The 27,500-nt window shown below is 39.4% G+C and overlaps 1 protein-coding gene across 3 annotated transcripts in view; it reads left to right on the top strand.

Moving 5' to 3' along the window:
* Window positions 1-27,500, top strand: part of SLC45A4 (solute carrier family 45 member 4) — a 1,160,736-nt gene that overhangs the window by 566,439 nt on the left and 566,797 nt on the right. Inside the window, exon 1 of one of the 3 annotated variants that reach the window (XM_044067264.1) lies at window positions 7,236-7,350. The exons of 1 other annotated variant lie outside the window; for it this stretch is intronic. The gene's annotated coding sequence lies outside the window, so the exon portion shown is untranslated. Of the gene's footprint in view, window positions 1-7,235; window positions 7,351-27,500 lie in introns of those variants that run through there. One more of the 3 variants, XM_044067267.1, reaches the window with a different exon arrangement.

Below are 27,500 nucleotides of genomic sequence, written 5' to 3'. Positions count from 1 at the left end.
ACAAAGCATACACATATACTGACTTTAAACAACATAAACCATATTACTTTCCACTACACTAAGTGCAATCTCGGAGTTGCTACATTAAAGTAGCAGGGGATGTGGGGGTACTTGATGATAACTGCTATGCTTTGTTTTGTATGTGCTTCTGTGTGTCCTTGTATTGGCATATTATCATTATTTGTATTCTGTGTGTTTTCAGTATTTTGAGTTTTGGGATTTTGAAGTTTTAGGATTTTGGTCTTCAGTCTTATGAATTTCAGGATTGTGATATTTCAGTCTTCTGAAGGGGAACTCTCTCTCTCTCTCTCTCTATATATATATATACATATATATGTGTGTGTGTATATATATATATATATATATATATATATATATATATATATATACACACACACACACACACACACAGATAACACATGCACACATTTCAAATGGTTACTCTTTTACACACACACACACACACACACACACACACACACACACACACACACACACACACACATATAGATAACACATGCACACATTTCAAATGGTTACCCTTTTTCAATGCTATCCAATTGTAACTTTCATTCCTTTTAAATATAAAAAGTACAATCACATGGTCTCTCCATACCAATAAAATGCAAAGAACACACAAATGCAATTAATGTATATCAAGATAAACCTTACCCCCAATAACAATATTTAATTTTATGTATAAAAACTAATATACAAAAAATACATGAAATACATCTAGCTACAGCTCACCATTTAATTCTGGGGGAAACAAAGCCCTTTTTATCAGAAGATGGTTATAGACCCAACCCCCTTTTTAAGAAACATTCTTGATTTGCAGGTTTGTCGAGATTTGATGATGTAGTCTTCTTTCGGCTTTTCCCGGTTAGGGGTCGCCACAGCGGAACTCCGGTCCACTAATGATTGGTAGTTGATTTTTACGTGCCAAGTTACCAGCCCTGACGCACAACCTTCAACGAAGGTACGCCCGTTCACGGATATCTCCACGCAAAAGACGCTCTAGCTGAGAATCGAACCGGACAGCGTCTTACTGTGAGGCGACAACGCTACCGCAGCACCACCACCGTGGGTTTTTGTCAAAATTTGATGATACAGGCTCCAAATCCACAAATGTTTCAACTTTTGCATAAGATCCATTAGGGTATCATTCCTCCTTCAGGCAGACCCATTGTTTTTGGGACTGGGTCCATTACAGATCCCTTATCAGTATTTTTGAACAATATTTAAAACCTCTTCTCTCTATATCCAGTTCAGGATTAAGGACACTACTGATTTTTAAATTACCTGCAAAATGTGTACATAAGGTCTTATTCCTACTTGAGCACATGATATTAGATCGTTATATACTTGCATCCCCCATCAGAGTCGTTTGAGATCAGTAAGGTATTTTCTGGAAAAATTAAAGTTGTATACAGATTCATTGATTTTCAAATGAATGTACCCCACCATGTCCATAGCAGTATGTTGAAATGGCACTTCTGTGATGGGCATTACAATCAATGGGCTTTTAAATCCAGGACTTAGTGCAGTTCTCTGGCATTCTGGAAATGAAACACAGAATTAATTCTAACTCATTACAGTTTCATTATTCCAGGTAAGCAAAATGTAGCTAGTACTCCTGCCTTGGTTTTGTCTATCCTGAAATGACCTAATAATGCATGACTACAGGATAGCTTTATTACTAATGTCCTATGAGAATTACCTACTCGCAACTAGAATTGAGCAAATGCTATGCTAATATCAGTCTGGTTTTAAACTGCTAGGTTAGTTAAGTATAACAGACTGCATTAAAAGGCACTGTGGCGGAAGAAACTGGTTTTGCCAATATGTGGAAAGTCCAGAGGGAGTGAGGTTTGGGCCATCCGTAGCAAAACCACAAGGACTGTCAACATCCCTCCAAGCTGACACACACTGGACCACTATATTCCCTGTAATTACACCAATTACAGAGCCAATTGTTGAAGTTGATTATTTTTATCTGTACTGTGGCATCATTCACAGTGATGGCAGAATACTGTCTATGTTTTAAGGTTAGGGTTGGGTTTTAGGTTTAGGGTTTGAGTTTTAACATGTTAGGAGTTTAGGTTTAGGATCTAGGGTTAGAATTTTTAAATTAGGGCTTTAGGCTTATGGTTAGAGTTTCAGATTTAGGAGATTATTAGATCATGTCTCCTAAAATGGCGATAATTCTGGAACATACTATCTTTTCGTTATTCATTTCACATTAATTCCCACAAAAGGGCAGAACTTGTTTGTTTCATTCAGAAAGATAATCTTAAGCACATCAATGCCCTTTTGCTACAAATAACCAATGCCGGTACTTACGTATTATTGCAACCAGATTTTCATGGTAATACCGTTTGCTTTCCGATGTCTACATGGTACCGAAAATACAATGAAAACCAAACAGACACTGTTTTCTTTTACACTGAAGTTTATTTAGGTAGGGTTATAACTTCAACATTTGAAAAACTAATGTTTTTCTGAAGGTTTTACCAATGCTTATGTATTCTCCCAACCGCATTCTATGCCGGGTCATGTATGCAGTTTCTTGGTTGGGCACTTCACAGTCTTTGAGGATGTAAAGTATGACATGGGGATAACAGTATGTCACAAAGCAGGAATCAGATGTTCCAACTTGTTTACCTTCCGAAATGTAGGACAAAGTCACCTGTACCCAGTAAGGACATAACATAAGAGCTTACGTTAACTTCCACACTCCTAGCCATGATTCCCAACTGTGTGTATGGCTGTTATTTGACAGCAGTGGCTGACAAAGAACGTTCAGTGTGAACAGCCTTGCAAGAAGCGACATGCTGCCAGTAAAGAGCACAAAGAAATAACATTATTGTGTGCTTTGTGTTGATAGCCCTCCGGAAAACAACCTGTTTTGTTAAAGAAAGCACACTGTATTCCATTTGAAGCAGATTAATGAACATATTTAGTGATCAGAAAACAACCGCTGTTGGCACGAAAATCTGGTTGCGATAATACGCAAGTACCCCAATAACTATGCAGTTTCCTTTATACCTGTATAGTTATGGCATAGTGTTTAATATTCTTCACTTTTCTGTTATACATGCTATAGTGTGTTTTATTTATTTATTTACATTTGTTGACCGGGAGAGTCCGACTGGACGCAGGTCCGTTTTCAGCGGAGGCCTGGGGAGAAAAGCTCCACATTCAAATCTTACAGACATTATACAATGTGAGAAACAAAGCATTTAAAAAAAATATAGACATTGTTACAGCTGTAGAACACAATACAAGATTAAAACATAGTTGTAAAACAGGTGAAGAACATAATACAAGATTAAAACATAGTGACAGATGTTGAACATAATTCATCAGTAGACAACAGAATCAATGTTGTTTGTGAGGTATATAACAGACATTAGCAATTGTTGCAATAAGAAGTTCTTACTGTATAGTAAGTAGCTAGGTTTATGAGCAACCAAGCTTGATGTAATAAAGGTGGTTAGTGGGGTGCAGAGAGAGGTACTTGGTGGATGGAGTGGGTGATATTAGAGGGGGTGTTGCAAGGGCATATCCTGCAAGTTTTTAGGTGTGCTTTTAGTAAAGATTTGAAGTGGGTGCAAGATGTTACAGAGGTAATTGGGGGTGGGAGGGAGTTCCATAATTTGGCTATAGCGCAGGAGAATAATGCTTCTCCAGCAGAGTTATTGGCTCTCGTAACCTGTAGGAGGTCTTTGTTGCTGGATCTTAGTGGGCTGATGGTAAGATAGGGTTGGAGTAGATTCTGGAGGGATGGGACTTTTACTGGATGGTTTACTAGTTTGTGGGCGAGTGCGAGTTGGTACCATTGCTCTAGCCAGCCCAGTTCTGCCAGTGAGAGACAGTGGTAGCTACGGTAGGATGCCCCTGTGGCGAATTTGACAATTTTGTTATAGCAGGTTTCGAGCTTATTTAGATTGCATTATCTTAGGTTTGTATATATTGGAGAGGCATAAAGTAGGGTGGAGATAAGGTGAGAATTTGCTGCTGAAATCTTTGCAGCTTTGGTAAGTAGTTGCTGATTTCTATATAATGCTCCTAGTTTTTTGTGGACGTTTTTTAATGGTCATGGATATGTGAATATCAAAGTTCAGTTTATTGTCTATTTCCACTCCTAGCAATTTGGTGTGTTCTGTAAGATGGATAGTGGTGTTGTCATTTGTTGTGATGTTACAGTGAGAGTTGTTTTGGGTAAGTTTGATGGGTTGAAAGATTAATAATTTAGTTTTGTTTGGGTTGAGTATTAATTGGGCATCGGATAACCAAGTTTCAACAGAGGAAAAGGCATCCTATATGACTTTTTGCAGTTCAGATAGGAAGTGGGCTGTGCAGATGATGGTTGAGTCATCTGCGTATTGTATTTGTGTGCCATGTGTGGTGGCAGAGGCTAGATTATTGGTGAAAAGAATGGACCCTTGGGGAACCCCTATGGAGACAGGTAGTTGGGGGGATAGGTCGTCCTGCCATACAACGGATTGTTGGTAGTCAGACAGGTAACTCTGAAACCAGCTGGTGACTGATTGAGAGAAGGATAGGTTATTGAGAAGAAAGAGAGGAGTTGTTTGTGTGGTACCATGTTGAAAGCTTTAGATAGGTCTAGGAAAGTAGCTGAGGAAAGATAACCAGCATTTTTATGTTGTAGTATAGTGTTAGTGAAAGAGAGTAAGGCAGTGGTGGTGGTGGTGTTATGGTTTGGTCGGAAACTGTGTTGGGTGTTGGAAAGGAGTTTGTTAGCAAGGAGGTGATCTGAGACCTGAGAATGGATGCATCTCTCTAGTATTTTGGAGAGTGGAGAGAGAATAGCTATGGGGTGGTAATTGATTAACTCTGTGGAGGGGGCCACCTTTGTGGAGGAGAATTATGTGCGATACTTTCCATAGTGTGGGAACATAACTTTCTGACAGAGAACTGTTAATCAAGATGGATACTGGGTAGGCTAGAGTGTCAGCTGCGATTTGTAGGTATTCACTTGGGAGGTTGTCTGCTGCTAATTTGGTGGGTTTAAATTTAGTTAAGTTTTTTTTTATTTTTTATATATATTTTTATTATTGTGTTGCTATGTTTGTTATTGTAAAAAGCTTTTTTCTCCCTGAGCCTCCAGTACAAATGGGCGTAATCTATTGGGACATTCCTGATTAAAAAAAAAATCAGTAAATTAAATAAGCAGGATAAGCCTACTCAGCAAGTATAGTAATAAACAGACTACTGGGTCCTAGTGGCCCTCGATGGCTGTGAAAAGCATAAATATAACTATTATTTTATTGAGGTTAAAGTCATTACACAATGAAGATGGGGACTTTCTTGCAGTTTTTCACCTTTTAACTCTTTGGTTTGGATGTAAATACATGCCTACATTACATTTATGTATGTGTAGGTATATGTGTAGACACACACATATATTAAATCTCTACACTGTTATTATTGTTTTGTTTGATCTACCTAAACTAATTTTTAAGTTTGATAAAGTGTATAAACTGCTTGCTCGATCAGTGCCTGTAACTTATGTGATATGGATTTACTATATGTTTTCTCTATGTGTTGTATTTTTTTCTTTTTTGGAGATTTTCTACCCGGGCATCTGCTGAAAATGGGCATGTATTCAGTCTGACTACCCTGGTCAACAAATGTAAAATAAATAAATGTTTTAGCAAAATTCAGTCATTTTTGTACTGCATGGTGATGGCTAACTTTCATAAACATATAAGGGTATCAGCAATTAATAAAAGTATGACAAAACACAAACTGAACAATAGTGAAACTAAGTAAAGATGGAAAGCAGGACGTTTGTAGTGCATTAATCTCCCCCACCCCACCCTACAGTAGATGGTAAAACCCAAACTACAGTTGGCATCTCTAGCCAGCAGCTCTCAAAATGTGCCCAATTTTTACTTCAAAATGTGCCCAATTTTTACTTCAAAATGTTGCTCTGCACATCACAAATCATGATATTAGGAATAACATGGCCAACGTTGTAACAACACACTATATTTTGCAGGTGGTGAGATCACTTTGGCCAACATGAAAGGGTGAAGCAAGACCAATTTGAATGTGGTCCACTTCTATAACAGTATTAGGACCCCAAAACATTTGGAGAAATTTAAAATGGAGAAGCTACATTTTGCGGTTCACTCTTACCTAATCTCGTAACCTGACCCAAGAACAGGATCCATTCCAGTTAATGTATTTGAAGCCCAAAAATATGTGGATAAACTGACAAGAATGGAGAAATTCGATGTGCACGTACAACCTTATACCTCTCAAGTGTACCTCATTATGAGGAACGTACCTCATTTGGGGTCTTAAAAAGTTCATGTTCCTCGAAATTCCTCAAAGTTCCACAATGAAAGAGTCTGTCACACATTCAGTGTTAGGAATTTTTTAAGTGAAATCCATGGTAAATTGAAATTATTCATATTAATTCATTAAAGGATCTTCTTTATAAGTAAAACCAGCATATTTTAACCATCCTATGACCTTCCTAGTTGAAGTTGTTAGAACGCCATTAGTATGTGTTCCACATTTTGCCCATTTGTTCCACATTATGAAGGCGAGTGTTCCTCATTTTGGCGATTGAAGGTTGAGAGCTATGCTTATCAGGCTTCAAAAAGTGCATTATAATTATATTTACTCTATTCAGTGTCAGTCTGTGAGTAAATAATGTCATCACCGAAAACTTATTTGTGATTTTAGGGCCTTTGTCCCCCATTATTTTCAATGCTATACTTAACTTTTAACGGAACAGGTTGAGAAGAACACCTACATGTCTATCAGATTCAGTATGGTTTCTAAAACGTAAAAACTCCTATAAAACGAAAGATATACACGCACATTCAACGTCCCTTTTGACGTTCGCATTTTTGCAATACCCCAAACAGAAACTCTCTCCTTTGTTTTATCAAATGGTCCATATTTTCCAAATAGAGGTCCGTTGCTCCCATCTGCCGAAAAAAAAACTACAAAGGAGCATGGAGGATATAGTACAGTATCGAAAGGGCTACTGGGACTTGTGGTATTCTAACATACCATCAACCTGTGTTTTTGAAGGTGTTGGCGTTGAACGCTGCAAGTCTTGGCAAGTATTCACTGGCAGACAAGACGTAGTTATTTTGTTTTACGCATTCCACCCTATACTCCAGTCTGCAACAAACTAAATTATTATTATTTTAAAATAAGAATGTATTGAAGTCCTAGACAGATTTGGGGCGCATGCGTGTTCTTGTTTTGCGAAACCGCGATGAAAAGGACTTGTTTCTCGGCAGCCTTTGCATTCAGTGGAGGAGGTTAGAGCTGATCTGTTACCCCGGCCGCCTGCGGACGGTAGGAGATACGTTTTTTTTTTTGTGTAGATAGGTCATTGTAATAATGTTTATGTTATGCAGCTGGGTTTGTATATGTGGTAAAAACGACTTTTGCACTTGATGTGCTTTTGCATTTTTCAGTCATTCATTCGCTGATCAATCGATGACGACAGAATGAGCCTCTGGGAAATAATCTGTTAATCATAAATTATTTTGTCTGCTTGAAGAGGTTATTGATAGTAATGAGGTGTTTGGAACAGGTAGCTGGGCTAGCTTGGGCTTCACGTCTGCTGTTTTTGTGCCGAAGGGGGGTTTTGTTATTTTTGTGTTTCTTGTGCACCTGCGTCGCTCAGCTGGCCACTTGACAACTTCCTTGTCACCTAGTAAAGAGCAGTTGGCACAGGGGAAAGGCGAGCTGGGGGTGAACGTCTGTTATGCTTTTGGTTGGTGTTTGCATTTTATACAGGGATAAATCAGATTGTCCCATCATCAGACTTAATAGGCGATACCTTTATATTTTGACATACATTTTATTATATGTATAATGCAGTTTTATGGATAAAATAAAACCGTTGTCATGAGGACGGGCTGGAAAAAGTTACGCATGTAAGACTTGCATCAGAAATGACAGGCTTAATACATAATGCATCTTTGTTAAGCTATTTTATAGGCGCTTTTATATTATAGTATCGTCTAAATATATGCTTGGCTTTTGTCCGAAGCGGCCGTTTCCGTGTTCCTTTTCAGCTTCACGTTTCTAGAAGAAAATAGTTAACTGCGAAAGCAGTACTGTACATTATTCTCAATTCTGTTATGCAATAATTCATTTTTTCCTGCTTATATTATTGGCAGTAGAGGGACGGTCCGCAAAGGGGTGGTATTTTTCATGTTTTTTTGTTTGATGTTTAGGGCCTGATAGGGTCAGTTGGTTTATAAGTTACTACAGGATGCACCCTGTCCTTATGGAATTCTTTTTTCCCCCTTAATTGTTTTTTATTTAAAATGTTAACAGCAAAACATTAATATGTGATAATAAAATACTATACAACACATATACATATCTGAAAGAACAATACTAAACAACTAAAATAATTATTTACAGTGCTGTCTACTATCAAACAACGATTTTTAAACCGAGAAACAAATGTGACAAGGGTAGCTGTTAGTTAGTTAATTATTAAAGTCTGTTTATCCAGCAGTTCTTTGAGTTCCAACCATATATTATATGAAGATGTGATTCTAGATGTCCTCGTCTTGATCGTGATAAGTTCAAGATTACAGACTTCAGTTTGCCAAATGTACAAATTCCTTGGGTTCATAGGTTCATAAAGTGGCTATCTTCCCTGGGGCAATTATAAGCCTAGCCCGATTCTGTATGGCTTATGCCACCCCTTGATTTGAGTATACTGTGCCCTTTTTAAGGTTTAGTTTACTGTGCCTCTGTCTAATAGTGACACGGGAGTAATCCCTGGGACAAACCTATGATCCTCCATCCACTTATCGAGATTCCTCTTGAAGAGATTGTGAGGTGCTCTGCCTCACATGAACTGGAATTCTATTCCAGAGCGAAGGGAGCCTCTGGGTTATGAACCTGTCACTCCAGCAAGTTCTATTTATTTCTGTGCTGAGGTTCAAGTCCCTTGAGCGGTGTGGCTCTAAGGGATTTAGATTTACTGAAGTGGAGCATGTCCATTAATTCTGGATTTGACATAGCTTTGTATGTCAGGCATAGATCACCTCGAAGTAGGCGGTATGCAACTGAGTAGAGCTGGAGTTTTTTTAACCGAGCAGCATATGGCATCTGTTTGAGACCCTTGATCCTCTTGGTGAGATACTTTTGGGGTCTTTTTAATTGCTGCCGGTGTCGGGTAAGGTACATCCCAGAAGGGGCATTGTATTCTATGATGGGCCTGATGAGGGATGAATAAAGGGGCATGATTACCTCTCTTGATCTAGATGTGAAACCCTTCGTGATGAGGTGGGCTATGTAGAAGGTCTTTCTAACCACTTTGGCAATGTGGTTTTCAAAGGAGAGATTGCTATCAACTTGGGTCCCCAGGTCCCTAATAACTTTCTCTGTACTTAATGGGTTTCCACCTATGTGGTAATTTGTGGGCACATTGTTTTTGCCAAAGGGTATGACTATACATTTTTTGGCATTTAGCTTTAAACCATGGCGCTGGCACCAGTTATCTGTCTCTGTGAGACCTTTTTGAAGGATGTTTGTGTCAGCTGGAGAGTTGATTATGGCGCCCAGTTTGCAGTCGTCTGCGAACTTGGTGAGCCATAGTCCTCCCACGTTTGCCTGTACCTCGGAAAAGTATATACCGAACAAGAGTGGTCCCAGGATAGAACCCTGTGGGACGCCACTTGTGACCAGTTTCGAGTCTGACAGTAGCCTTCACAGTAGGAGTCCTCTAATTCTTCCAGTGCTTGGTGATGACTTTTCTTGCTAATGTTAAGATACTCCATACAAGAGGGTATTTTATTTTCTTGACACAAGTGGGAATAGGTGTATGAAATAAACTAAGAGATTTGATCAGGGTAAATTCTGAGGCCAACAGAGTGATGCACTCTTTACAGATGGCAACATTTCCACCTTTCTTCCTTTTCCTTACCTTATTAGTGTTTTCCTGTACTTTTGTGTTTGCCTGTATTGAATTTGTGTTTTGCAACAGTAGGCCACATTTATGTTTTAAAAACAAGGGTTTTGTTGACTTTTATGCACAGTACATGGACCTTATTACATTTTTTATAGTCCTTATTAATTTTATTACTGGATAGGGTCCGTCAACCCTTCTTAACTGACAGCTGGACTCTTCTCATTACAGTAGCCAGTCCCTTTAGGAATTTCCTTGCTTCCCCCATGCATTTCTCAGTTCTCTTGTGTTTTGTTTCTATGACTTTGGAAAGGCTCTTCCCAGCATCCACCAACTTTTGTATAAAATAATACTTTGTTTCCCTTTGTGTCTTTACTGTCATATTCACCTTATAGCTAGAGATTGTTTTGAAAGTGGTTATTTACTTGGATTTAGACTTTTAGAGTTTTAAAAAGGAAGAAATGAATAAATTCCATCTCTCCCCACCCTGAGAACAAGTCAAACCAAACAAATAGTATAGGGTACAGTATTAGTCAGGCCTATTTTTAATAGCGACTCTCAAGCAACCAGAAGCTACAGTTATCTGGCATCTGCCAATCCCCATGGGTGCCGGTTAACTGAGATTTTACTGTAGTTTACAGCACTTTTACATGTTAATAATTTTGCCTGACCTGAAAGACACCATGCATCGCCTCCCCTTACTGGACCCACCTTTAAAGCTACTTAATGCAAACTCAAGTGAGTGTTGTGTAGCAGCACCTTGTCAGTTACAGATAGGATAGCTTTAAATTTCTGAAGGAATTTAGTTCCAGATTTGTGGCCTATGGTTGTAACATTCCTGGACAAACGCTGGAGTGATAGAAATGTAAATTCAGTGTTATTCATTGGGACAGTAGTGGGTCTGAGTGATCTGACCGAAGTTTTAGTTTTTAATGGTTCTTTGAAGAGGTTTGTGGTTATCCGGGTTAAAGCAGCATTACTATTGAGACAATGGGAAACAATTTAGCCTTAACCACTCTTGAGACAATGAGGTTTCTTTCACTGCCACCTATAGTAAAGTAGCTAGTTTAATTTTGCTTCGTTTGAAGTGCATTTATTGGCTTATTTGAAGTACTTGCAAACACAGGCAAAGCACATGTTACTGGAACAGCCCCTTTTGCCAGTGTTGACATGTTTTTTATTTTAACAAAGCAGAAATTCCGTGACGTTGCTGAAAAAAATGTGTGTGTGTTTGTGCCCGCGCACATTTACACGGACATATGCACAAAATAATAGTGAGAGCTATGTCAAGTCACATGGCTGTATACTTGTTGGCATTTGCTTTTTCTTTCTTTTGTACACTTTCTGGTCCTCGCAGTTCTCCTTAAAGGCGGCAGTCTATTTATGGGTAGCAGCAAACATTTTTTTTTTTTTTTGCAAAGATGACATTTAAACCCAGTTAATCTAAACCTTTAGATGTCTTCATAAGAGTGGTGGCTAATCTGAAATAGAGAATGTGATAATAGGTTCGTAGGTAAGTATCAGGCTAGCTAGCTGCCCTTGCAGGCCATTTTAAGCCTAGACAGTTTTCCTTTTTGTGTTCAAAATAGCCTATTCTATTTGGTTATAGATTGGCCTTGTCTATCTATCCCATGGTCGATAATTATATATTACTCCTAATGAGAATAACTGAGATCATACCGTAGAGGAATTGAGGGGACCCATGCATAGAAGAAAGCATTTAGGAACTGCCTCTGCCTATTAGTAGTACATGGGGCTGTCCTGGGTTTTCTGCTTCCCATGTATAGATCTAAGTTGTGCTTTAAAATGGACAGGGATGAACATTGTTTTATGTGATTGGGGATTGTTGAACCCTTTTTCTGTCTGACTGTAAGGGAGATCGAGCTTGGACAGTACTGATATGGAAAGTTCTTTCTTGTATAGAGGTGGTGGTTTATTGTAATTATAAATTGCCAGGGCTAAATAGACTGACTTCAGACAGCAGTATGTGATTATTTGGAACCCAGTATGTCAAAAGGCGATATTTCATGAAGCCTCCTGTTGACCCTGAAATGCTGGATAAGATGATGACGTGATCAGAAGCCTAGTTTTTTCACCTGCTCACCATCCATCAGTACTGACAGATGATGCTTGCTTCTTCTTTTTTTCCCCTCTGGTTATTAGATTATTATAGTCATCCCAGAACATTGTGGGATTCTACAGTAAGGGTAAATAGTCTGTTTTGTATTCCGAACAATAATTTTTTTTTTCTCCAGAGTCTGGGCAGTTACTGTTTTTGTACTTTTTTTCAAGCTGTTTTCTTGTTAGTGGCAGCTTTGGGAATTTTAAGAGGTAAACCTTTATCCATTTTGTTTTGACAGGTTGGAAATTATTCTGAAGTGTTAACAATGTATTATGCATGTATTCCATGTTGACTTTACAGTACTTATGGTTTTGTTTACAATAGACCAGTCCATAGAAGGCAGAATGATCCAATGCTGTTGATGATGTTGAGATTTAAGTCTTAATTTTTTGTTAACTTGTATGCAACTTGCTTGCTTTATATACACATATTTTGGATATGCTGAACTACTAAGGAACAGGCAAGTGGAAGTGTGTGTCTGTCTGTTGGTGCATATGTACTTTTGAATGGTTTGCTTACCAGACTGCGCATTGGTTCTGTACTCAGAGTTATGAAATGGGAAAAGAAGTCATTGAAGGAATCAAGTGAGTTATGCTGAAAGTGTCCATAGCAGTGAGGGTTCAGGTTGCCCATCAATATAGTGACTGTTTGTGTAGAGATGCAAATAGAAATGTAACTACTCTGTGTTTAACTGGAACTTAGTATAATGCAGTGTAAGCAAGTGGAGCTTTTCTGGCATAGACTTTGAAGTTGATCCAGATCAGACGTTGACATCTAGAGCAGATAGAGTTCATCTCTAAGTAATCATTAAGAAGCACAGTGTAGTACCCTGCCGAGTGACTTGCAGGGATAAAGTCAAGCTGTGTCTCAGGCAAGCTGTGTTCAATAAATGCTGAAGGGACCAGGAGAAGAGGATAGGAGTGAGTAGCTGATGCCTTTTCACCCTTCTTGGGATGCAGGGAGTTGGCATTGCCCATCTAGCTTAACGATATGTGCAGTAATGCAGCTGTATGGCCTGTGGCAATGTGCCTAGTGATGTTCACTGTGTGAGCGCTGCTTACTAGGGGATATTGTGTGCAGTAGTATTCTGTCCCTGTCAGCAGCTATATGAAGCTTACACTGATGCCCTGCGGATTGCAAGTTGACATCGCCTAGCTTCACTGACTACATGTGCAGTATTGCAGCTGCATGGCCTGTGGCAATGCAATTAGTGATGCTCACTCTGTGCGTGCTGCTTACTAGAGGATATCCTGTACAGTAGTATTCCTGCACCCCTGTGGGTACCTGTAGTGAAATTTGCACTGATGTCTCATGGAGCTGGAATTGGTGAAGTCCAGCTGACTTGTAGAATGGCCTTGCTCCTGTCACATGGCTTGCACCTCTAATTGGAGGACAGGGCTGGTTAATCTGTACTGGGGGAAAGAATGGGCAATGGTCCTAAATTAGGGAGGCTCTTGTGAGCCCAGCAGGCCAGGACAGATAGGTTGTGGGACTCTCACTGTATCCTAGGATGGACCCAGAGTATTGTCCCAGAGCTAGGACTGTTGAGTCTCAGCACCTGTAGATTCCGTTCCCATCCCTTGAGGAGAAGAATGAATGGATCATTTGGGTATAGGTAGTGTAACCACTGGGCAAGTCTAACTCATGACTGGGGAAAGAAAACAAACATAATGGCATTTCCTAAAATCTTTCCAAGTAGTTCACAGTTCTGGCAGATGATTTTTCTAGTAAGGTATCATTGAACATTTTTCAGTTTGTTTCAGGTTGCTTGCTTGAAGACTGCAGAAGTTATGAGTGAGATCAGTAAAGTTTACAGTGGTATAGTAATATGTTTGGAATGGTTAGACAAGCTGAATAAGATTTACTTGATCAGATTTTAATTGGTTTACCTTTCTCTGATCTTTTAAAATAATAGTACTTTAAAAGATATCTATTTGTTTTGTAATCCTAATTTGTCTTTTTTTGAAGTTTCTCATGTTGATACTTTTATTGACATTAAAAGTGAGGTCATTAGTTTTGCACCAGGTGTCTAATTTTGTAGACTGTCTTGGAAGACATTAGCATTTTTAATTGAGTTATGTTACCCATTTGCAGTCATTAGCATTTGGTGGAATTGAGCTTGTATGAGCCATATTTCAGCTTTACCTGGTGATTGACTATCACTGTATATATGCAGAGGATCTTGGTGTGTAACATTTACTCACCTTTACATCTGAGAAGGCTGCTCCAAATAATTGGTTCCAGTCTTGTAAGGCAGCATTAATAACACTTTCGGGATGAACAGGTAGCACCACCGCCTGACTTGCTGCATCCTAGTGCTTAACCACTGCTTTATCAATTGAACTGCAAATGACTTGACATTTAATTTAATTTATTTTGTCATTTATTCCTTTATGATGCATGGTGTTGAATGGCTTAGGGTTGGGATAAGTGGCGTGCATTGTCATTCCTTTATCACGTGCTGCTCTTATGTTTTGAAGAATGACAAAATATTCAAGAAGTAAAAATCAACACATGTAACAGAAATTGGTCATGTTTGTCCTTTTTGTAATTTCCATCATGGATGCCAGTGATTTTACACAGAGTATTAGTCAGATAGGTCTAAAATTGTTTGGGTTGACACTGCTTCTACCCCATTTTGTGAGTTGTACCAACACAGCCTGTTGCATTAGTTCTTTCATTAAAATTTTGTTTAAAGTGATTGAGGGGTTTTACGCTAGCTTTCTATTGTCATGTATAGGAAAGCTTTTTTTTTTTTTTTTTTAAACCACAGCCTAAGCACTGGTTTTATCCCTGGTGAATTTAAAACAGCTGTCATCATCCCCTTGCACATGAATTTAAAACAGCTGTCATCATCCCCTTGCACAAGTGGGGTGCATCCACCGACCCTGGAAGCTATAGACCTGTTAGAGGCTGTGGAGCGAATCATCATGGGCCTTATCATCAAGGATATAGGAGACCTTCAGACACTTGACCTGACCCAGTTTGGTTTTGTTAAAGGGAGAACCTACCTGTTGAGCTTGGTGGACTTCTTCAAGAATGGCACCAAAGCCCTGGACAAAGACAGATCTATGCATATGGCCTACTTAGACTTGGTCAAGGCCTTTGACACAATCACCAACTCGGACATCATTGAAAAACTCACCCATCTAGGGCTCACCCCGTATACTGTCAAGTGGGTTGCAAACTGGCTCATCTACAGAACACACAGTCAAAGTAGCAGACTCCACCTCCACCAGCAGACCCGTTACCAGTGGTGTTCCATAGGGATCAGTACTGGGGCCCCTATTGTTTGGAATCTACTTCTGCAGGCCAAAAGAAAAGGTCCGTGGCTGACAAAGTTTTTTAATGACTGCAAATTTGGTCCATTTAATGAGTCCTCAACATTCTGCAAAAAGAACTTGTGCCAACGTCATGGTCTTAAACTCAGTGCAAAAAAATGCATTATCATCCCCTTTGGCAAAGGCGATGTCCCTATAGGTTACTGTATTAATAACAACACCCTAAGTGGTGAGAGATTTGGGCACACAAGTTAACAGCAACCTTACTTTTGATCACCATCGGTGGTAAGGAAGGCCTTCTACATTGCTCCTCTCATAAACAAGGGCATAGCTTCCAGAACAAGAGGTTATAACCCCCCCCCCCCCATACTCTTCCTCATTTGACCAATAATAGAGTGCAGTACTCCCTTTTTGTTATGTAACAGGCACCTGCAGCAACCGGAGTGGCCTGAAAGTTTCCTAACAAATAAAATTCAGGGTCTTCAGTGCATGTCTTGTGTGGAGAGACTGAAATCACTGTCCCTATACTCCGTATTGTATAGACTACTCAGAGGCGACCTGTAACTTGCATACAGAGCAACCTCTGAACCTTCCTTAATGGAAATGCTGCACGTTTGTAAGTCAAATGGTAGATGACTCCCTCAGCGACCTGTAACTTGCATACAGAGCAACCTCTGAACCTTCCTTAATGGAAATGCTGCACGTTTGTAAGTCAAATGGTAGATGACTCCCTCACTCTATGGACATTAACCTGCCATGTGACATCAGCAGGATTTGCTAGAGAGACAGATACATCTCCCAGAGGCTGCCTCTTCTCTGGAATAAATTTCCAATACAGGTTAAACAGAGACCCTTGTTTACCCTTTTTAAGCATAATTTGGATGATTGGATGGGAAACTGCAAATTCACCCCACTGGTTTCACCTCTGTCCCTGTTGGATAGGGGCAGTCGGTGCTGATTTAGATCTGCTTATAACATAGACCATATCCCTGTAGACTCTTAAGGGAAAAAGGGTTAAACTTGGCTAAGTTTGTAAGAGCCCTAGGGCCATTAGCCCATTAACCTCCTGTGAACCTCTGAATTTCTTTGATCTGGACAATTTGATGAAAATATGTTTTCCTTAATTTAATCTGTAATTGTTTTTAAAACGTGGGTATTTTATAGGTTCATAGGTTGGTACTAGGCTATCGGCCCTAAGGCCTATGCAAGCCTAGCCATAACAAATCCCTGGAAATTTCTTCCCACAATATTTACTTCTCTGGGCCCCTGTCTAGCAGGGCGACTGACATGATCCCCGGGAATTTCCTGTCTCCCATCCAATCATCAAGGTTCCTTTTGAAGAGGGCCAGTGAGGTGCTCTGCTTGACATGTATGGGTAGTCTATTCCAGAGTATGGGGAGTCCCTCCAGCATGTTTTGTTCATTGTGATGATAAGGTTTAGATCCCTGGAGCATGTGGCTCTGAGGGATTGGGATTTCTTTAAGTGGAGCATGTCCAACAGCTGAGGGTTTGACATGACCTTGTATGTTAAGCAGAGATCGCCTCTGAGCAGACAATATGCCACAGAGTATAGCTTGAGTTTTTTTTTTTTTAGACGGTTAGCATATGGCATCTGCTTTAGGCCTGTGATTCTTTTAGTGAGGTATTTCTGTGGCCTTTCCAGCTGTTGCAGATGCCTTGTGAGGTACATACCAAATTATACTCTATAATGAGTCTAATGAGGGATGAGTACAGTGGGACAGTGACCTCTTTTTTTTTTTTCTGGATGAAAAACCCTTAGTGATGAGGTGTGCCACATAGAAGGATTTCCTGACTGTTGTGGCGATGTGGTTTATCGAAAGTGAGACCACTGTCCACTTGTGTCCCTAAGTCTCTCACCACACTTTCGATGTTTAGTGTCCTGCCACCTATGTGGTAGTTCATGGGTACATGTTTTTTTCCAAAGGGGATAACTATACATTTCTTGGCATTAAGCTTGAGCCCATGGCTCTGGCACCAGGCATCTGTTTCTGTAAGGCCCTTTTGTAGAATATCCACATCATTTGGGGATTCAATAATGGCTCCCAGTTTGCAGTCATCTGCAAACTTTGTTAGCCAGAGTCCCTTAGTGTTGGCCTGTACTTCAGAGAAGTAGATGCCAAACAAAAGTGGTCCCAGGACTGAACCCTGAGGTACTCCACTTGTCACTTGTCTGGAGCTAGATTTGGAGTCTGCTACCTTTACAGTCTGTGTTCTGTCAGTAAGCCAGTTGGCAACCCATCGAGTGACGTAGGGATTTATGCCCAGCTTAGTAAGTTTATTTATGATTCCAGAGTGGAGGATGGTGTCGAAGGCCTTGGCGAGGTCCAGATAGGCAGTGTGGACTGCCTTACCCTTGTCCACAGCTCTGGAGACAGATTCGAAGAAGTCAATCAGATTCAGAAGACAAGATCGGCCCTTCACAAACCCAAACTGGGTGGGGTCCAGTGTTTGAAGGTTGCCAATGTCTTTGTTTATAAGTTCCATGATGATGCATTCCATGCCGTTGCAGATCAGGCTTGTCAGACTGATGGGACGGTAGTTGCCGGGATTCAAGGCGGATCCTCCCTTGTGGAGCGGGATAACTGTAGCTGTGCGCCACTCAGTGGGCACGAAGCCTGAGGTGAGGCTATGATTAAACATGACACTTAGGTGGGGTGCCAGTTCATTTTGTAGTTCATGTAGTACACAGCCTAGGATGTCATCTGGTCCCATGGATGCTGTATTCTTAGCTTTGGAGAGTGCTGTTTCTACCTGTGTGGCTGTGATTATCGGAATTTGGCAATCTTTTGGTATTGAGATGGGCCCTTTAGGGGGTGAAAGGGGGGGGTGAAGTTGGCACTAAATCGATCTGCCAGGATATTGTCAATATCCTTGGGATCAGTATATTTAATGCCATTCTGTTGTAGCTCAGAGCAGATCTGAGCATTGCCATTTAGATTCTTGACATAACTATAGAATTCCTTGTGGCTGTCTTTTGGAATCTTTGGCAATTTTATTTTCGTAACTAGCTTTTGAAGATTTTATGAGGGATCTCAGCTTCTTACTGAGGCTGGTGAGGGAGTTTTTTGCATCCTAGGATTTTCCTCTTTTCTGCAACAGTTTCTTCCTTCTGTTGTATAGTTTGTTTATAGCAGGGGATCACCAGATTGGCTTCCTTTTTTTGGAGAAGAACATCTTGGTTCTATTTGGGATGGTGCGATTCATGCACCAGTGGATGTGCTTGTACAGTGCCTTAGTGTAGGATTCTGCAGTCTAACTTCCAAATCCCATTTGCGTGGGTGTTGTGAAGTTTGTCACTTCTGACTTCAGTAGCATGAAGTTGGCTTTGGAGAAGTTTTTTAAGGAGGTTTCCTTACTGGGGGGTGGGGGTGGAATGTGGATGTTAAGGGTGATTTGCTTATGGTCAGACCTGACCAATGAGGGGGTGACCACTGGTGTGGAGCATCTTTCTCCCATGTTGGTAATGACCAGTTCTAGGATATTAGAGCCTCTGGTGGGACAATGGATTAGTTGATCCAGGGCGTTGGAATTTATGAATTCCAAGAACCGTTGGGAAAAGGAGTTGGTACTCTAGTAGTTTTCCCAATTAATGGCAGGGTAGCTGAAATCGCCCAGTATTAGGGTGTTTGGTTGTATCTTAATATTTTCTAGTATGTTTAGGAAGGTGTAGTGAGAATCTTGGGGTATAGTGGGGGATCTGTAGCAAGCTACAATTTGGATTGCAGTCTTACCTAGTGTTAGTTGCACCTGGAGAATTTCAGATGCATTGTGTTGGGCAACTAGCCTGGAGGTGTGAATATCCTTGGTGAATATGGACACTCCTCCACCTTTAGTGTTTCGGTCTTGGTTTTGTGGTCGAAAAGTGTGGTAAGAATTGTAGCCTGGTATTGCAGGGGTGCTCTCTGGAGCCTTGAACCAGGTCTCAGTCACTGCACATATATTGATATTCTCCATTTTTAGGAGTGCCTTGAGAGTGCATTTTGAGGTTTAGACTTGTAGCATTACCTTCAGATTTTTCATGCTTGTATCTGTTACAGTGGTGGTTTTATCCTTTGAACCTTGCCTAAAAAAGGCACTATAGGGATGGCAAGAGCTTTAGCCAGTAACCTGAATCCCAGGGGTGACGGGTGCAGACCATCTCTGGCAAAGCATTGTGGTTTGTCGATCATGTCTTCCCAGGCAGACAAATACTGGATCCCCTTTGAATGACACCAGAAGCTTAGCCAGTTGTTGGAAGTCAATCATTTTGTCCTTATACTGTTTTATGACATCTAAGCAGTACTTTGTTTTTCATGATTCCATTGATTTTTCTTTTATGTACCTGTGTATTTATGCCTAATCCAGTACCCCACTTTTATGCAAGTTTTTAATTGACAGAATTGCACTTTCTATTAAAGTCTTGTAAAAGTGATTTATTTATGACTAATCTGAGTTTGTATTAAATATGAAAATAGTGATTTCTGTTAATATTACAGGGGGGTATAACAAAGGGTTGGCAGAAGAAAGATCCTAGGTTTGTCAATATGTTATCCAGAATCCAAAACTGATGCAGGACACAATTGGACACAATTGGACAGCACAGCTCGAACTAAGAAGATGTGTTTATTGTGAAAAAACACACTATATGTTCTAAACAAGGAGTGGTGCGCTTTCATCTGCTTTAATACAGACTTCTTCAGAACCATATTAACAGATTAATTGATGGTATATATACTTATTTTGGCGCCAAAAGTACACTCAATCACATTTAAAGATATACTCAATTATTAAAAACGTGAATCATAGTAATATATGTTACTAATAACATAAAAAATAGTAGTAATATATATACACATATAACACAAAAAACTTGTGATATATATACTTATAATATAAAAACATGCTAAAAATGAATGAAATGAAGCTAGTCTAAAATAAGAAAGGGTTTTATACTAATGTATTCATTAATACCGGGGGGGGGGGGGAGCTGGTGGCATCAGTTAACATCTGCCATTTACTTGCTTTTAAAGCTAGTAAGGCTTTCCAATTCCCCCCTTGTATTAAACTATCCACTTGATCTATAATTAAAAACTTAAAATTATGGAAGTCCCCTTTAACACTAATGTTTGTATAAGGCATTATTTTTGTCTTGAACCTGAATCTTATATAAATGTTCATATATACGCTTCTTTAAATGTCTCTCAGTCTTTCCAATGTAAAAAGCAGGGCAGGCATAACAAGTCGCAAGATAAACTACTTGTTTAGAATTACAATTGCCTGCCCTGCATCTAACAGTTGTTCTATTGATGTCTTCTAATTTAATATAAGTCGCTTCATTAATAGCTCTACATTGTTTACAGGACCCACATTTCCTGGTACCTGTATACCTCTTTGTTCCATTATTAGTTGCTTGTTCAAGTAACCTTTTAATATTAGGTGCTGTTTTGTATACAAAATGTGGATGGCTACCCAATACATCTCTAATGTTTTCTGATGCTGTAATCGCCTCCCAATGACGTTTAACTATCTCCTTAACACCCTGTACATATGGAGTGTACATCAAAACACATACTCTATTATTTTCTTCCCGTACCAGTGCATTATTATTATTATTATTAGTTGTTTCGTTTCATTCATTTTTTAGCATATTTTTATATTATAAGTATATATATCACAAGTTTTTTATGTTATATGTGTATATATATATTACTACTATTTTTTATGTTATTTTTTATTTTTTATGTTATAAGTAACATATATTACTATGATTCACATGTTTTTAATAATTGAGTATATCTTTAAATGTGATTGAGTGTATTTTTGGCGCCAAAATAAGTATATATATATATATATATATATATATATATATATATATATATATATATATATCATCAATTACTCTGTTAATATGGTTCTGAAGAAGTCTGTATTAAGGCAGATGAAAGCGCTTAACCATTCCTTGTTTAGAACATATAGTGTGTTTTTTCACAATAAACGCATCTTCTTAGTTCGAGCTGTGCCGTCCAATTGTGTCCTGCATCAGTTTTGGATTCTGAGTTTTTACACCTCATCTGTTATAATATGTTCTCCAGGTTATTTCCACCCAATTTGGGTTTCATCCTACATTTTTTTCTAAATTGTTCTGACATTATGGGCATGTAATGTAGACAGTTTAACATGGGGAGATGCTCAAGCTCTGTGAGGACATGGATAGACGGTGTCTGTCTGGTTCCCGTAATGTTATATGTGGTATCACTGAAATTTATTATTTTTTCCTGACCTGTTTTCATGCAGATGACTAGAGCCACATAATAGATGCTCATCTAAGTAGATCATAATATGCTTTTCTTTTCTCCCACAGACTGAAGAAAAAAACATCCAATAGCTGGGAGACAGTAGAGATTCTAAGACAAATGTTTCAACTTCTTATTCCAGGAGTAGCTCCTTTTTGATAGGAAGTAAAACCAGGCAACATCAATTCATGAGAAAAAAGTCCATTTTAGATAAAGCCACACAGATGGAAATATGTGGGGCACAAAGAAAACACCACGTTAGGGCTCTAGTCAGAAAGGCATATTCATCAGTACTAGTAATGATGCTTGGATATCTTCAAGAAAATTATAAATCGGACAGTAGACATTTGGTTCCGTTAGGATGGCAAGGCAAAAATCATGGAGGTCATAGGGCCGTATACAGTGAACACGCAGAAATATTTGATTATCAGTATTGTCTGCAGAGATGCAGTTTAAGAAATAGAAGAGCGAGGCATGTTACTGGAAGGCCCTAGTATTGTATCCCTATGGTCTCCATGGCATGGTTCAATTGTTTTGATTGGGAGTTGCCAGTTGAAATTGTGTCTTACTAAATTTTTTTGTGTCTCTGCAGCTCTGATGTAATGGAGAGGTTGTTTACTGACATTGCTCACTTTCCAGTGTTTACTGACATTATGAGCTCACTTTCCAGTGTACTGTAACTGATTCTAAGTACCTTTTATTAAAGTCTATGAGAAAAACTTTAGTCTTTTTTTTTTTCCTTTCAGTTAAAGCCTCCCAAAATGATTTGGCTATGTCTTTTAAATTCCTATTAAAGTAATATCAGAACACACTCTTAGTGGTTTGTAGATTATTCAAATTTCACCCCTTTATACTGTCCTGTTTTTTCTGGCCTTTATATTCTGAATTACCCTTTTTTTTTTTTTGTCAGAATGTTGTATACTTCTCAACTGGCAAATTTTTGCAGAATGTCCAGATTTTGGTCTTATTTTTTTAGTCTGTCCCTCATAAAATTGTTTTCTTTTTTTTTTTTTTTTTTTTTCCCCCCTGGCAAATCATTTTAAGTTTGACTTCATATCCTTCAGAAAATGCATGCTTAACGGAACATATTTTATGCTAGCAAATTTGTGTATAAAAGCAATATTTAAAATTTGCCCCTACTTTTAGGCCTTCATAACCCCCTATTATTTTTGGCTTTGTCCAGATTTCTTGTACTGAGAGGTATGAATAGGTGGCAATACCCTTGATGTGTATTTGACAATTCCCCCCCAAAAAAACATTGACTTGTGGAGACCTTCCCCCATTAGAAAAAGTGACCAATGTAGTCTTACTTTTTCTGTGTTCTTCCCCCACTGGGGCTGCTGACCATCAAACCTAATGCTTTCAGCCACACAATTTTATTCCCCCATCCAGGGTATCCCCCAAGTGAAGATGAGAGCTAGCAGAGGAGGCAATTTTACAGGCAGCCTCAACTATGTTTTGCCAACATTTGTGTCCTGGTAAGGAGAGTCTATTATGTTAGGCTGCACTCCTGTTCTACCTGGGGGACAGATGACCTGTAATACAGTGGGGAGCCACAATGCCCTCTCGAAGCAGATGTATTCTGTTTTGCAGTCATGATGAGAGATACTGTGAAAGCATCTTGGCATTTGGATGCCCTTAACTGGGACTACTTCCTCTGAGACATTGTGGCACTGAATGAGCTTTCACATCCTCCCCTGCGAGCTCTGTTACAGGTTCATGGGTCCTTACAAGGCTGTTGTGAGGAGCTTAAGAAACCTAACCTTACATTCCAGTGGTAGTTTTTAGCTGTTCTATTTTGCTGTACGAATTTCCAAAGATAGGCTGAACAAATGTATTTTGGGGTAATTACATTTCTGCTATCCATGAGAACCAGTGACGAGACTTTGAGGTGGTCTGCATAATTACCATGAAATAGATTCTTGATTTATTTTTTTACTGAGAAGGCGTTGTGGTTGTTAAGTTGTGATATTTTTGAACAGGTACATGCTGAAAGGAGCATTATACTCTGTGATCATCCTTATGAGTGTGAAATGCAGTGGAACAATTGGATCCCTGAATCTGGTTGCCATATTTTTAGATATAAGTTTTCATACCCTTGTATATAAAGTGGATTACCCTTTTTAAAGAGTTAAACCTTACCTGTGATATAAATAGGACCAACTAGAGAAATGGATATGCTTCCCAGACTGCTACCCCTTCTCTGAAACAGGTTCCCCATCCATGTGAAGCAGAGTTTGTCTCCCTTACCCAATTTGGACGGCTGAATGGGGAGCAGGAATTTCACAGTCAGCCTGTAAATGGTTCATCTCTCAGGCCCCTGCTTGTAAATGTAAATGTTTCAACTCCCAAGGGCCCTGTTTGCACTAAAAAGGGTACCAGAACATGACAGAGATTTGTTATGCATAGCTAGGCTTAAAAAGACCCCAGTAATTCAGTGTAGTTCACATCTATGAACATATTGACATTTAGCTGGGAGAGTTTCTCTGTGATGCCGGAGTGTGGGATGGTGATGAATGCCTTTGTGACTTTTTCGAAGAAATCAACCAGGTTAAGTAGGACCTGCCCTTGACAAATTTGTAGTGGGTTTGGTCCAGAGACTTAAGGTAACCTGTGTCTTTGTTTGTAAGTTCTGTAATGATCCTCTCCATAGCCTTACAAATAAGACTTGCCAAGCATATGGGTCTATAATTATCCATTGTAGCCCCACTTTTGTGCAAGGGAATAACTGTTGCTATCCTCCATTCATCAAAGACAAAGCCTGCTTTGAGGCTGATATTGAATAGCCTTTGTTAGGGGGTATGACAAGTTATGTTTAAGGCTAACCAGTTCTATTCAGCCTGACTGGCATCGTGTTCGAGGCCTGTATTGAATTCTTTCTTGAGAGGTTTTAGGGGATGGTGTAGATGCAGATATTTGATCTGAGAATTTTGAAGGAGAGAGTGAGAGTAAAGTTGCAGCTGAATTTGTTGGCTATATTCTCTGGGTCCAATATTTGTGATAGCATTTGCAATTAGCTTTATGCAGTGCTGGGCATTGTTTCTGAGATTACTAATATAGTTGAAGACGTGGTTATCTTTCACCTGGATGGTTATACAGGTTCATAGAATATACAGAGTTCCTTGTTTAATTTAGAAAAAGCTTTTTTGGCTTCGTGAGAGTTAGATTTATTGTTGCAGTTAGTGAGTTGTTTTATTTTTGTTATAGAGCATATAGGGTTCTAATATAGGGGTTTATTTTTGAATTTGGCATTGTATTTATTTCTGAGGAGGGCATGGGTGTCTGTGCAATTATGTGCAGGTGCACAGAGTTTGGCAGTAAAGGATTCTGCATAAACAGTGGGGTTGTTGATGTGCAAGAGGCTTTTGAATTTAGCCAGGTCATAATTCAGTTTTGGTAGGTTAGCCTTCCCATTGTTTCTGAATACCATGGTGTTGGAGAATGCTTCAGGCTTGCGTCTTCTTGTGAATGTGACTGACTTGTGATCTGATTTGACCAGGGAGAAGTTATTTTGTAAGGAGTAGAGCTGCACCATATTGGCAAGGACCAAGTGGAGAGAAAATTTTATTGTCCCTGGTTGGAGTGTGGACTAACTGGTCAAGAGAGTTTGTATTTATGAAGCTCAGAAGTCTCTGGGCTTGTTTGAGGTTGCATATGTCTTGCAGTTTATGGAGGGATTGTTGGAAGTCTCCTAGGAGAATAGTATTTAGCTTAATACGTAGAGATTCCATAGTGGTTAGGTAGGTGGTATGTGCTGAGGGGAACATAGAGGGCATCATGGAGTTGGGTATGATCTTCATAGAAAAATACTAGGCTGGCTGCCCTTGTGGGTCATTTTAAACCTAGCTAATTCCCCTTTTAAATGTGAGAAACTAACCATGTACCTTGTGTTTCTAAGGTAAACATCTTAACCATTTCCAAACCTCTTTCCGATGAGGGTTTTTTTGTTTATAGCAAGGTAGACGTGGAGGAATTCCAGGTTGTTAATCTTGTCTAATGAGTCTGGAGGTGAGATTTTTATTCTAAAATTATAGAGACATCTCTGCTTTTAGTGTATTTGTCTAATGTGGTGGGCCCATACAAGTTATAGGCATTGAGGCCCTGCACTGATGGACTGCTTTCACTGGTCTTGAAACAGGTCTCTGTGACAATGCACTTATCCATGTTTTTAAGAGTAAGTAGTGCCTGCAGGTGTGAACATTTTGAGGCTCCTAACACTGAGCAGTAATATCTTTAATGTTGTCCAAATTCTGTTTTATATATGTTGGAAGCTTCAGTAGACCGACATTGCCTAAAGGCACTATGGCAATGAACAAGGTTTTGGCCAGTTTACAGATGCTTTGGAGGGACAGGTGCAAGCCATCCCTTTCTACCATCTCTTCCCAGGCTGCTCTGTCTCGTACCCCATTTAAATGATGCAACAGTTGGTTTAGCTTCTTAAGTCTGTTACCTTTTGTTGACATTGTGGCATCATTCTTAGTGATGGCAGAGTACTGCTGAAGGTTAGGGTCATACCTGCCCAAGATGCACATTCTGAGTGCCATCATGTTTCTCCATGTAGTCCAGGGTAGTATGTCTTAAGTTATTTATACCCTCATGTACAATGATTGTGACGTGTGTACTTGTAGTGTAAGGACTTGAGTGCTTGTGTGATGTGGTGAATTCTGGTACCAGTGAAGCACTGACCCTCTCTTTACACAGTATTATGAGTGGTGTATCGGTGTACATTACTGTGAAATCGCCTATGACAAGAATATTTGTTTTATGGAGGTATTCCATATGGGTTTTTGAACAGAGTCAGTGTGACTGCTAAATGTGTTTCATGGTAGGTGCTGTCTGAAAGTGTATTTTTGAGAGGTACTTGCTTTGAGTCAATACACGTAGGTCTATGTGGCTGGTCTGAGCCGTGTGTGTTTTTGTTTTAATGTGGTACTGACAACCTGCTTGTTATTTGTACTGTCTTTGTGTGAGAGCTTTGTCTCCATTAGCATGTATATAACTACATCTTTTGCATACTGTCACTTTCATCAGTGAACATGCGATAAGTGCTACATTGTTTCAGGATGCCCATGTCAACCAAACTGGCAACAGAGATGGTTGGACAGTGCAAAGTGGAATATGGGTCGAAGGGGGAGATGTAGTGTGAAGAGGTTAGGATGTGATTAGCAGTACAGTAAAGCCAGACCACTTTATAAACACAACACATCTGAATTTTTTTAACCAAATTGTAAAAAAGTATAGTAAAAGTGACTGTCAAGCACCTAAGCCACTAATCACTTTCAGGTTGCTTGGTCTGTCGTCCTAGCTTTATTTATTTATTTAAATTTGTTGACCGGGAGTGTCCGACTGGACGTAGTTCCATTTTCAGAGGAGGCCCGGGGAGAAAAGCTCCACAGTAAAATAAACAGACAGTAGTTACATTGGATTACATAGCGATTAACAATTTAACATAGCAATTACTTACAACATATTTACAGATGAAGAACATAGTACATCAGTAGACAACTAGAATCTTTATCTGTGAAGTACATAACAGACATTAACAAATTTTGCAATGAGAAGTTCCTGCTGTATAATAAGTACTAGGCTTGTGAGCATCTGAGCTTGCTATAGTCAAGGTAGTTAGTGGAGTGGAAAGAAAGGTAGTGGTTGGATGGGGTGGATGATATTAGAGTGGGAGTTGCAAGGGCATAGCCAGCATGTTTTTAGGTGTGCTTTTAGTAAAGTTTTGAAGTGGGTGCATGATGGTACGGAGGTAATTGTGGGTGGGGGTGAGTTCCATAATTTGGCTATGGTGCAAGAGAATAGTGCTTCACCAGCAGAGTTATTGGCTTTAGTGATCTGCAAGTGATTTTTGTTGCTGGATCTTAGTG

The sequence above is a fragment of the Protopterus annectens genome, chromosome 3.part1 (genome assembly GCF_019279795.1).
Source record: "Protopterus annectens isolate FY-2018-M chromosome 3.part1, PAN1.0, whole genome shotgun sequence".
Lineage (NCBI taxonomy): Eukaryota > Metazoa > Chordata > Ceratodontiformes > Protopteridae > Protopterus > Protopterus annectens.
Note: the sequence above shows the minus strand (reverse complement) of the source record. Positions and strands in the feature narration are given on the sequence as shown.